This window comes from Adiantum capillus-veneris, chromosome 21 (genome assembly GCF_014529385.1).
Source record: "Adiantum capillus-veneris isolate H3 chromosome 21, ASM1452938v2, whole genome shotgun sequence".
Classification (NCBI taxonomy): Eukaryota; Viridiplantae; Streptophyta; class Polypodiopsida; order Polypodiales; family Pteridaceae; genus Adiantum; species Adiantum capillus-veneris.
This window is the reverse complement of record NC_140951.1, coordinates 64,618,792-64,626,847: the sequence shown is the minus strand read 5'-3', so window position 1 is coordinate 64,626,847 and position 8,056 is coordinate 64,618,792. Positions and strand designations below refer to the sequence as shown.

Here is an 8,056-nt window from a genome sequence, read left to right as displayed (position 1 = left end):
TGACACAGAGTCAGGCGAGCTGTTGGTGGAGGCGAGCCTGAGCCTAGCGCCCCCCACAGGGCTGCCCCTTGCCCTGGGAAGGCTGATCGATCAGAGAAAGATTCGAGCTAGGGTGTGTGTGTGAGAGAGAGAGAGAGAGAGAGAGAGAGCGACCCGCAGGTCCTCACAGAGTGAGCTGAGCGAGTTGGGAGAGCGATTTGGAAGAGCGACCGATGCAGGTTAAACTGACGTGGAGATTACACTGACTGCCATTAATCTTGGGAGGGACACAGGCAGGTCTAGGGTTTCTTCGAAGTAGCCCGCCTGGGTTAAGAGAGAGAGAGAGAGAGAGAGATTCTTTAAATCAGAGAACAATTAACTCACTAATTATCTGCTACCTATAATGCCAATTTGCATCCCTGATTCAATCTCCAGTAGCCATTGTTGCCCCTTGATATGATCTGAAAGCTTGGCTGATGTAAATTCCATGACTATCCCACAAACATTCGGCTGACTTGCAACCAACATAGACAAGAGAAATTCAAAATGCAATATTCTCACACTCCTCTCGAATTGCAGCAAACAGGTCAGATGTCATGTCACGCTCTGCGCCACTTGGTAGAATAGTCACAATCAACTTGCTTGCATTCTCCGGTCTCTTCGAGACCTGAAAATTTGTGAAAACAAGTGGGGACCTTGAGCACTAAACCACATTGTCGATTCCAAATTGCATCATCGAGCACCACTGAAAAGCACACAAAGTGTAGAACTACCTTCAATGCAGCGGCAACAGCAGTGCCAGAGGAAATGCCTGCAAGTAGGCCTTCCTCTTTGGCAAGCTGACATGCATAAGTCATGGACTCTTCCGTCGAGACTGTAACAATCTCATCGGCCAAGCTAACATCCATCGTAGCAGGAATAAAGCCAGGACCGATTCCGTGAATCTTGTGTGGACCCTTGCAACCCCCTAAGCAGAAATTGTAAAGCATCATCTAAGAATGATAACCACAAACTCTTCGCAACAGAGAGGCCAGATACATACCAGACAGCACGGGGCTCTCAGCCGGCTTATCATCACCTTGATCTCAGGGTTCTGTTCTTTGAGGAACTGCCCTGCTCCAGAGAAGGTTCCACCCGTACCTACTCCCGCCATGAAAATATCCACCTTCCCAACGGTATCCTTCCATATCTCTGGCCCTGCTTAATCAAACTAACAATTTCTAAACATACATATATTTTCCCGATTGTACAACAGATTAATGGCAAGACTACGAACAATATTTACGTCCTCAAGGGATACATAGGATTTTTGAGGCGTACCAACCTGTTGATTGGAAATGACCACCAGGATTCATGGTGTTCATTGCTTGATTCAGCATGTAACTGTTAGGTCTTGTCGCAACCAGCTCTTCTGCTTTAGCAAAGAGTCCAGCTATCCCTACAGCAGGATCTGAAAGTAAAGGTTCCTTTAATTCATCTACCCTAAAACGTTCATCAGAGAGAAAAGAGACGTTCAGCTTAATGGCGATTAGGAGCAACTTGTAAGGTAGATCTCTGCTCCTAATGCACCCAGAATCATGCGCCCCTCTAGTGAATATGATGCAGACATAACTGGTACAACTTTGTATCCTTTATGGATACCAACAAAAGCCAGGGAGATGGCAGTATTTCCGTTAGTGGGCTCGATTAGAGTAGTAAGCCCAAGTTTGATCAATCCAAGGCTTTCGGCATCTTCAATCATACTGTCAGAGTCACAAGGAGGCTCAGAAGCATGGCTACCAAAGAAAATTGAGCAGGCGCAAATGCCATGCTGTTGGACAAAAGAACGAACAAGCATTCTTACAGAAGTGCGATGCCATCCTTGACAGAACTGAGGGGTTGGTGCCACTCTAGCTTCCCCACGATTCGAGCTAGGGCTCCTTCTTTGCTGGCTATATTCTTGAGCTCCACCAGAGGAGTGCATCCTATTAGCTACACAAGCCAACACCAAGCACAAATTATACATACAGAAAGGATTCCATCTCTCTCTCTCTCTGTCTCTGTCTTTTTTCCCAAAAACGAAACAGTATAATCTACAACTCCAAGAGATCAGTTACATGAAGCACATTGATCAAAGGACAATGCATAGCTACATTTACAAGCCTTGCAAGGTCTGAATAATGGTATTATGCCATGGGTCAGCCAGATGGGTAAACAGGTTGTCAACAGGGCTCTTTCCTGTAATGTTGTGCTGGATCACAAAGCCGGGGAAGGCCAGCATAGCAAGCCGGCCATTTGCAATTTCCTTCTCCTTGTATTCCAGAGAAGTAGGGAAGTTGAAGAGGTTGAAGATGCCTCCAAGGTATCCAACCTCGCCAGGGGGCAGAGTAAGCTTAGGGTTGAACGGATCGGCATTCACAACAGCCAAGGTACTTGATGTCTTGCCATCTTCTCACCTCCACATAGTGGAACAAAGATGAACTCGATCACAAAGAGAGTGGAGGCAGGGGTGAAGTACTCGACCTTGCCCGCATCATACCATGCAGGAACATTGATGACACCAATCTTTGTCAAGAGGTCAAGGAACAACATGCCAGCTACTCCTAGCATTGCCCACCTTCCATTTTGAAGCTCTGCTTGCACATACCATTTGAGGTTGGCAGGATCCTCGGCCAAGCTGAGGGGATCGAAGCCGTTGTCATCAGCAAGATTTCCTTCAAGGTAAGCAGGGGATGCCAGACCGGGGAGCCATTCGCCTTTCTTTGCCTCGACCTTGAAGGCACAGACAGGGGAAGGGGCAATAGCAGAGGCCACCCTAGAAAGACGAGAGGTGCTCCCCAAGAAAGACGACTTGCATAGAGACGAAGAAGGGCAGGAAATCGCCTGCATGGCAGCCATTTCTTCAAGCACACACGAGCTTCTCACTCTCGGGCCCCCTCTCGTTCTCTGTGCTTCCTTCTAAGCGCTTGATTGCTTGCGACTTCTCTCTCTCTCTCTCTCTCTCTCTCTCTCTGGCACCTCTTTGATATTGGTGGACTCCGACTCGCAGTGCTCGATAGGTTTAGTGTAATCCCACCTAAAAATTTTGAAATTTACCTCTAAAAATTTTATTTTTGAAGGTGAGAAAACCTACAAAATTTTGAAAAAATTAGTGTAATTTGGTGTAAAAACCTTCAAATTTTGTCAATTTACCTCTATTGTTTCCCACATGTAGTTTTGCCAAGTTTTTGGAAAAAAGTTTTTTTCGAGCTCTGTGTTGAAGGCGATGTTCTCCTTTTGCGTGGAAGGGTCGTGGAGACGTAAATGCGACCCCGATACGATTCCACCTGGGGAAAAAAAATGCAAGGACAAAATCGGCATGAAGAGACGCATCTATGGATCCGAAGGGTGTAGAGAGGAAGAAAGACATACCATGGTAATAGAGGGCCAGGCATAGGAGGGAAGCTTCAGGACGAAGGGATGCTGTCAGCGTGAGGAAGATGGCATCTTGGGTAGTGGTAGAGATATGGAAGAAGAGTTTCTTTCTCTCAGAACTCGCCAGGGACCGAACATTTGGGACAAGGAAGCCGCAACAACTGCACAACTCAAGCGAGGGCAAGCGTGTGGTATGAGTAGCCCTTAAGTTTAAGGCTCTTTGTTTTAACCTGCCCAGAGTGCCCGCGCGCAATATATTTTCTGCTTAAAGGCATAGGGTAAAGGGGCCAATATAAGGCACCCTTAGTCTTTAGCCCTCTACATTGAAAGAATGCCTCACTTGGTGAAACCTTTGTGATGCAACCCCAAGGTTGAGGGTTCGAGGCTCACGGGTTGCGTTCTCTTGAGTGTATTCTCTTCCTTTATTGGAGTGGGTGGTTCCCATGGTTGCCTCTCGAGGTTGTAATGTACATCAATGTACAATTGTAAATACATGATATATGTAAACAAGGATCTAGATGAGAAGAAAGAGTTTGAAAAGCTACTAAACAATGCACGCACATGCAAAGATTGGGAAACTTATTATAGATTACAATGACTGGTATCGTGGGTGCAAGAGAAGCTCTTGATCATGCCATTGGTGTTGCTATTGAGTTTGCATATGAAGAAGAAGAAGAGAAGAGTGACTCGGATGATGTGCAAGAAGACAACAATAAATAAAATGAGGGTGCAGATGTGGAGACAAAGCCTATGCAGATGGTGGTATTGATGATGATGATGATGTTGAAGAGGCTGATGAGGGTCAGAATGTCCAAGATATTGATGCCTAGTGGCTACATAAAAGAAGATTAGTCAAGTTTATGGTAGCATCGATCCCAAAATATCTAGAAGCTTGTTGAACAAGTCTTAAAGATGTTAGCTAAGGGAGAGGACATGGAGGTACCATATCTTCTCATTGGTATAGCTATCTTAGTTTGCTATTGGAGTAAATCAACTCTTTGAAATACCAAGAACAACACCTAACACCCTCATGTGAAAGATTCTTTAATTGGCTTGTTAGGGCATGTGTCTTATGGCATAAGCACTTAATATCCCCCCCCCCCCCCCCCCCCGGGGTAGGTCCCCCCCTCCCTTATGCATACGATACGAGCATGAAATAATGGGGGACTACCCCTATTGTATACGCTTATGTTTGGCCTCTAAAAACCCCCCTCTTGTACACTCACGTGATACCATACGGAAATCCATAGTGAATCCCCCGGGTTTCCTCCCTCCTTGAACTTCTTTAGCTTTTGTGACCTTCGCCATGCACGAAATGATTTGCGATGTCCTCCCCTCTTGTATTCTCTAGGAGAATAGCCATAACTTTCATCGGAAGAGGAGGAAGGTGAAGAAGAAGGAGAAGAGGGTGACCTCTTCCTAGCCCTTTTCTTCCTTTGTTTCCTCTCTTGCCTTTCAAGCAAGGAGGGGACTTAAATGGCTTAGCTTAAGGGTGTTTGATACATCTATACAAACCTACAAGATACAAACCTAAGCTAATAGATACATCTATACAAACCTACAAGATACAAACCTAAGCTCGGATACCACATGTAAAGCAGAAAAGTTAAGAAGGATAGATTAGGCTTGCATTCATGATGGTAGGGATAGAATCATATGCAACCAAACTAAACACAATTAGGAGACTCTATGCACAAAGATAATGGCCACAAAATGGATTTGATAGGCTTGATGTATTTTAAGATATGCTTCACTGCTTCCCAATGCTTTTTGCCCAAATTTTTTATATACATGCTAAGCACTCCCACTACAAATGTAATGTATGGTTGCGTGCTAACCATGGTGTAGTTAAGACTGCCAACTATCAAAGGATATGGACCTTTTCTATGTCCACCTTTTCACATCATCCGACTTGGGGCAATCATTCTTGTTGAGTTTTGCATATGCAACCATTGGGATACTCAATGCTTGCCCCCTTGCATGTTAAAAAGTTGCAAGACCTTGTGAATATACTCTTCCTATAATAGTTGAAGTATCCCACACTTACGATCTCTTTTGATACACATACCAAGGAAGTGATGTGTATCGCCCAAATCTTTCATGCATCCTTGAGAAGTGCAATCTCATCTTTTGACTTCCTGGATATAAGCATATCATCCATGTACAATATTCGATTGATGACCAACCTTTTGGCATGACTTTGTGACTTTATGCTCATCCAAAAGATGCCTGACAACGTGTCAAGGGGGAGAGAAAAATCCCTTTCCCTATTATCTATCTCTCTGATCTATAGTATGGATTACTCACTCCCACCAACTGCATGTGAGAGAGCAAGCCGAGAGAGAGAGAGAGAGAGAGAGAGAGAGAGAGAGAGAGACAGAGAGAGAGCGCGCTCAAAAAAGAGGTGGGCACTGCAGGACTAGGGAAATTGTTCCACATGCCATCTAGTTCCCAAAAATCCCTCCCCTCATCTAGACACAGGATATTGATTATGAAGGGATTTCCCCCATCCTTGCCTTCTCCTATCCCTCTCTCTCAGAACTGTCTAGAACTCACACTTTTTCCATCGTTGTTTTAATTCACCTTCACCTACTTTTCCCCATCCTTGCCTTCTCTCATCTCTCTCTCAGATCCATTTGGAACTCACCCTTTTTCCATTGTTGTTTCAAATTCAGCTTCACCTACTTCCATAGTGCCTTTCAACTGTCTCCAACCGGCTTGTCCTATTCACTTCTTGCAATGGTGTTGCCCTCCTACAACACTTGCTGCATGTTGCCTCTTGTTATGAGCACATAAGGGGGTGTTAATGCTATCTATTTCATCTCTCTAGCTCAACAAAACCCACCCATTCAGGTCACCGTGTAGTCTCTCCCCTCATCATCAATATCACCAAGGTGCATTTGCCATTGGCAACCAACTACAGCAGAAGGTAGATGCATAACTTACTCCCCGCTGATTGTTGACAAACACTTGTGCATGGCATCTAACCTCCTGGGAGCTCTACGTTCCCTTCCTCCAAAGCCTCTTACTTTGTGCACTTGTTGTTGGCAAATTTGAGTTTCTACTGCCTAGACCCCACAACACCATACAAAGCATAGTCCATGCCTTCATAGCTGGCATTAAAAAGGAGGACACAATTAAACTTGTAAGTTGGTGATTGCTCATGTAGATGAAGCCCATGTGCGACGATGAGAAAGGTTCTGGTGACTGTAGCCCTTCATTGGTGGACATGAGAGAGAGAAAGAGAGAGAGAGAGAGAGGAGGAGAGGGAGAGCGGGGGGATAACCAGATAAAGCAGTGATGTTGTCATCTCCAATTTCTTCTTCATCATCTTTTTTTTTTCAAGAAAGCTATTGAGAATAGCATCATCATCTGCAACATCTACAAGCGATTGAGATCAATGTCATCATCTGCAATGTTTGTAATTTCTTTGACAATAGTACACCATAGCAACAACTCTCTCTCTCTCTCTCTCTCTCTCTCTCTCTCTCTCTCTCTCTCTCTCTCTCTCTCTCCGCCCTCGCCCCCCCCCCCCCCCCCCCCCCCCCCCGTACTGCTTGTTTGGCTGCCCCATTCCCTCCATGTTCAATTGCCGGATGTCGGCCATCCCTCTCGAAGCCCAGGATGCATTCTTTGTGTAGCAGCCACGTGTCATTCAACTAGCTTCACCGTGACTCCGGCCGTTCCTCTCCAAGCCCGGAGTGGCCACATGGCAGGCCTGAATCATTTCCTCCATAGTAGAGTAGAATAGATAAGACATTTCTTTTTGATATAGAACTATTGAAGGTTTCTTCTATATGGAGGTGTTAGCACCAACTTAACACGGATACCATTTTTTCGAGTTTTCATTGTAAAACACTTATTATTTTGATAAATCGGGAATATTGTAACTCCTCTTTTCTCAGATAAACTCTGTAATTAATGAGCCAAGGCTACAAGCTTCCAGATTTTTTCAACCCGTCATTACCCATCTTTGGTAGAACTCCCAGATGATTAGTTTTGACCACCAAAAAGCTTGGCTAAGGAATAAAAGCCAATTTTTGTAAGTTATTATTAAGTTTTGGATAATGAAATACATAGTGTGAGCTAACGGCGCTCACTTCTCTCCTTCTCGTGCTTCCTACTCCCTCCCCGGTTGTCACATTGCAGTCGCATTTATTGCATTGCAACCGCAGGTAAGAGCTCTACCCAGTGATGTAAGCACATCACGGTAATTTGTAGCTTTTGGCATCGTCGACCCGTTGACTAATTTCATCATAACTAGGAATTTACACTTTCAAATAAAAAACTAAGCATAGACGGGGTATTGGGGCATCATTGCTAAGCATTTAGATACATTGTGGGTCGAAAACGACTACGTCAAAAATCCAATGCTGTTAATAATCACGATTTTGGAACTTGACCTAAAGTGGAGTTTGAGACCATAAGCATGTGTGCTTAGGTCTTATAAACATGTCCTAGAAGTTTCGGTACGTTTGGATGTGATTTGATGTTGTAATGGATGTGATTTGTTTATCGATGAGCGATTGACTTTTGGTGATTTCAGTCACTTGAGTGTATCTTTTGTTAGATGCGAGTTGTTAGTTGGTTTTTGAGAGATTGACAACCTCTTGTAGCCTCTATGCACTAGTCGAGTCAGCTTCATCCCATGGGTTGACAATTTAATCGTGGTTCTCGCTAATAC

The 8,056-nt window shown here is 44.6% G+C and overlaps 1 pseudogene across 1 annotated transcript; it reads right to left on the bottom strand.

Annotated features, from left to right (window-relative positions):
- Positions 1-366: 366 nt before the first annotated feature.
- On the bottom strand, positions 367-3,012 carry LOC147431069 (cysteine synthase-like; annotated as a pseudogene). The gene is made up of 7 exons (XR_015185673.1): positions 2,392-3,012; positions 1,823-1,950; positions 1,519-1,721; positions 1,304-1,429; positions 1,022-1,176; positions 753-946; positions 367-646 (listed from the first exon to the last, which is right to left on the bottom strand). The product of XR_015185673.1 is annotated as a cysteine synthase-like (transcript).
- Between the last annotated feature and the right edge of the window lie 5,044 nt (positions 3,013-8,056).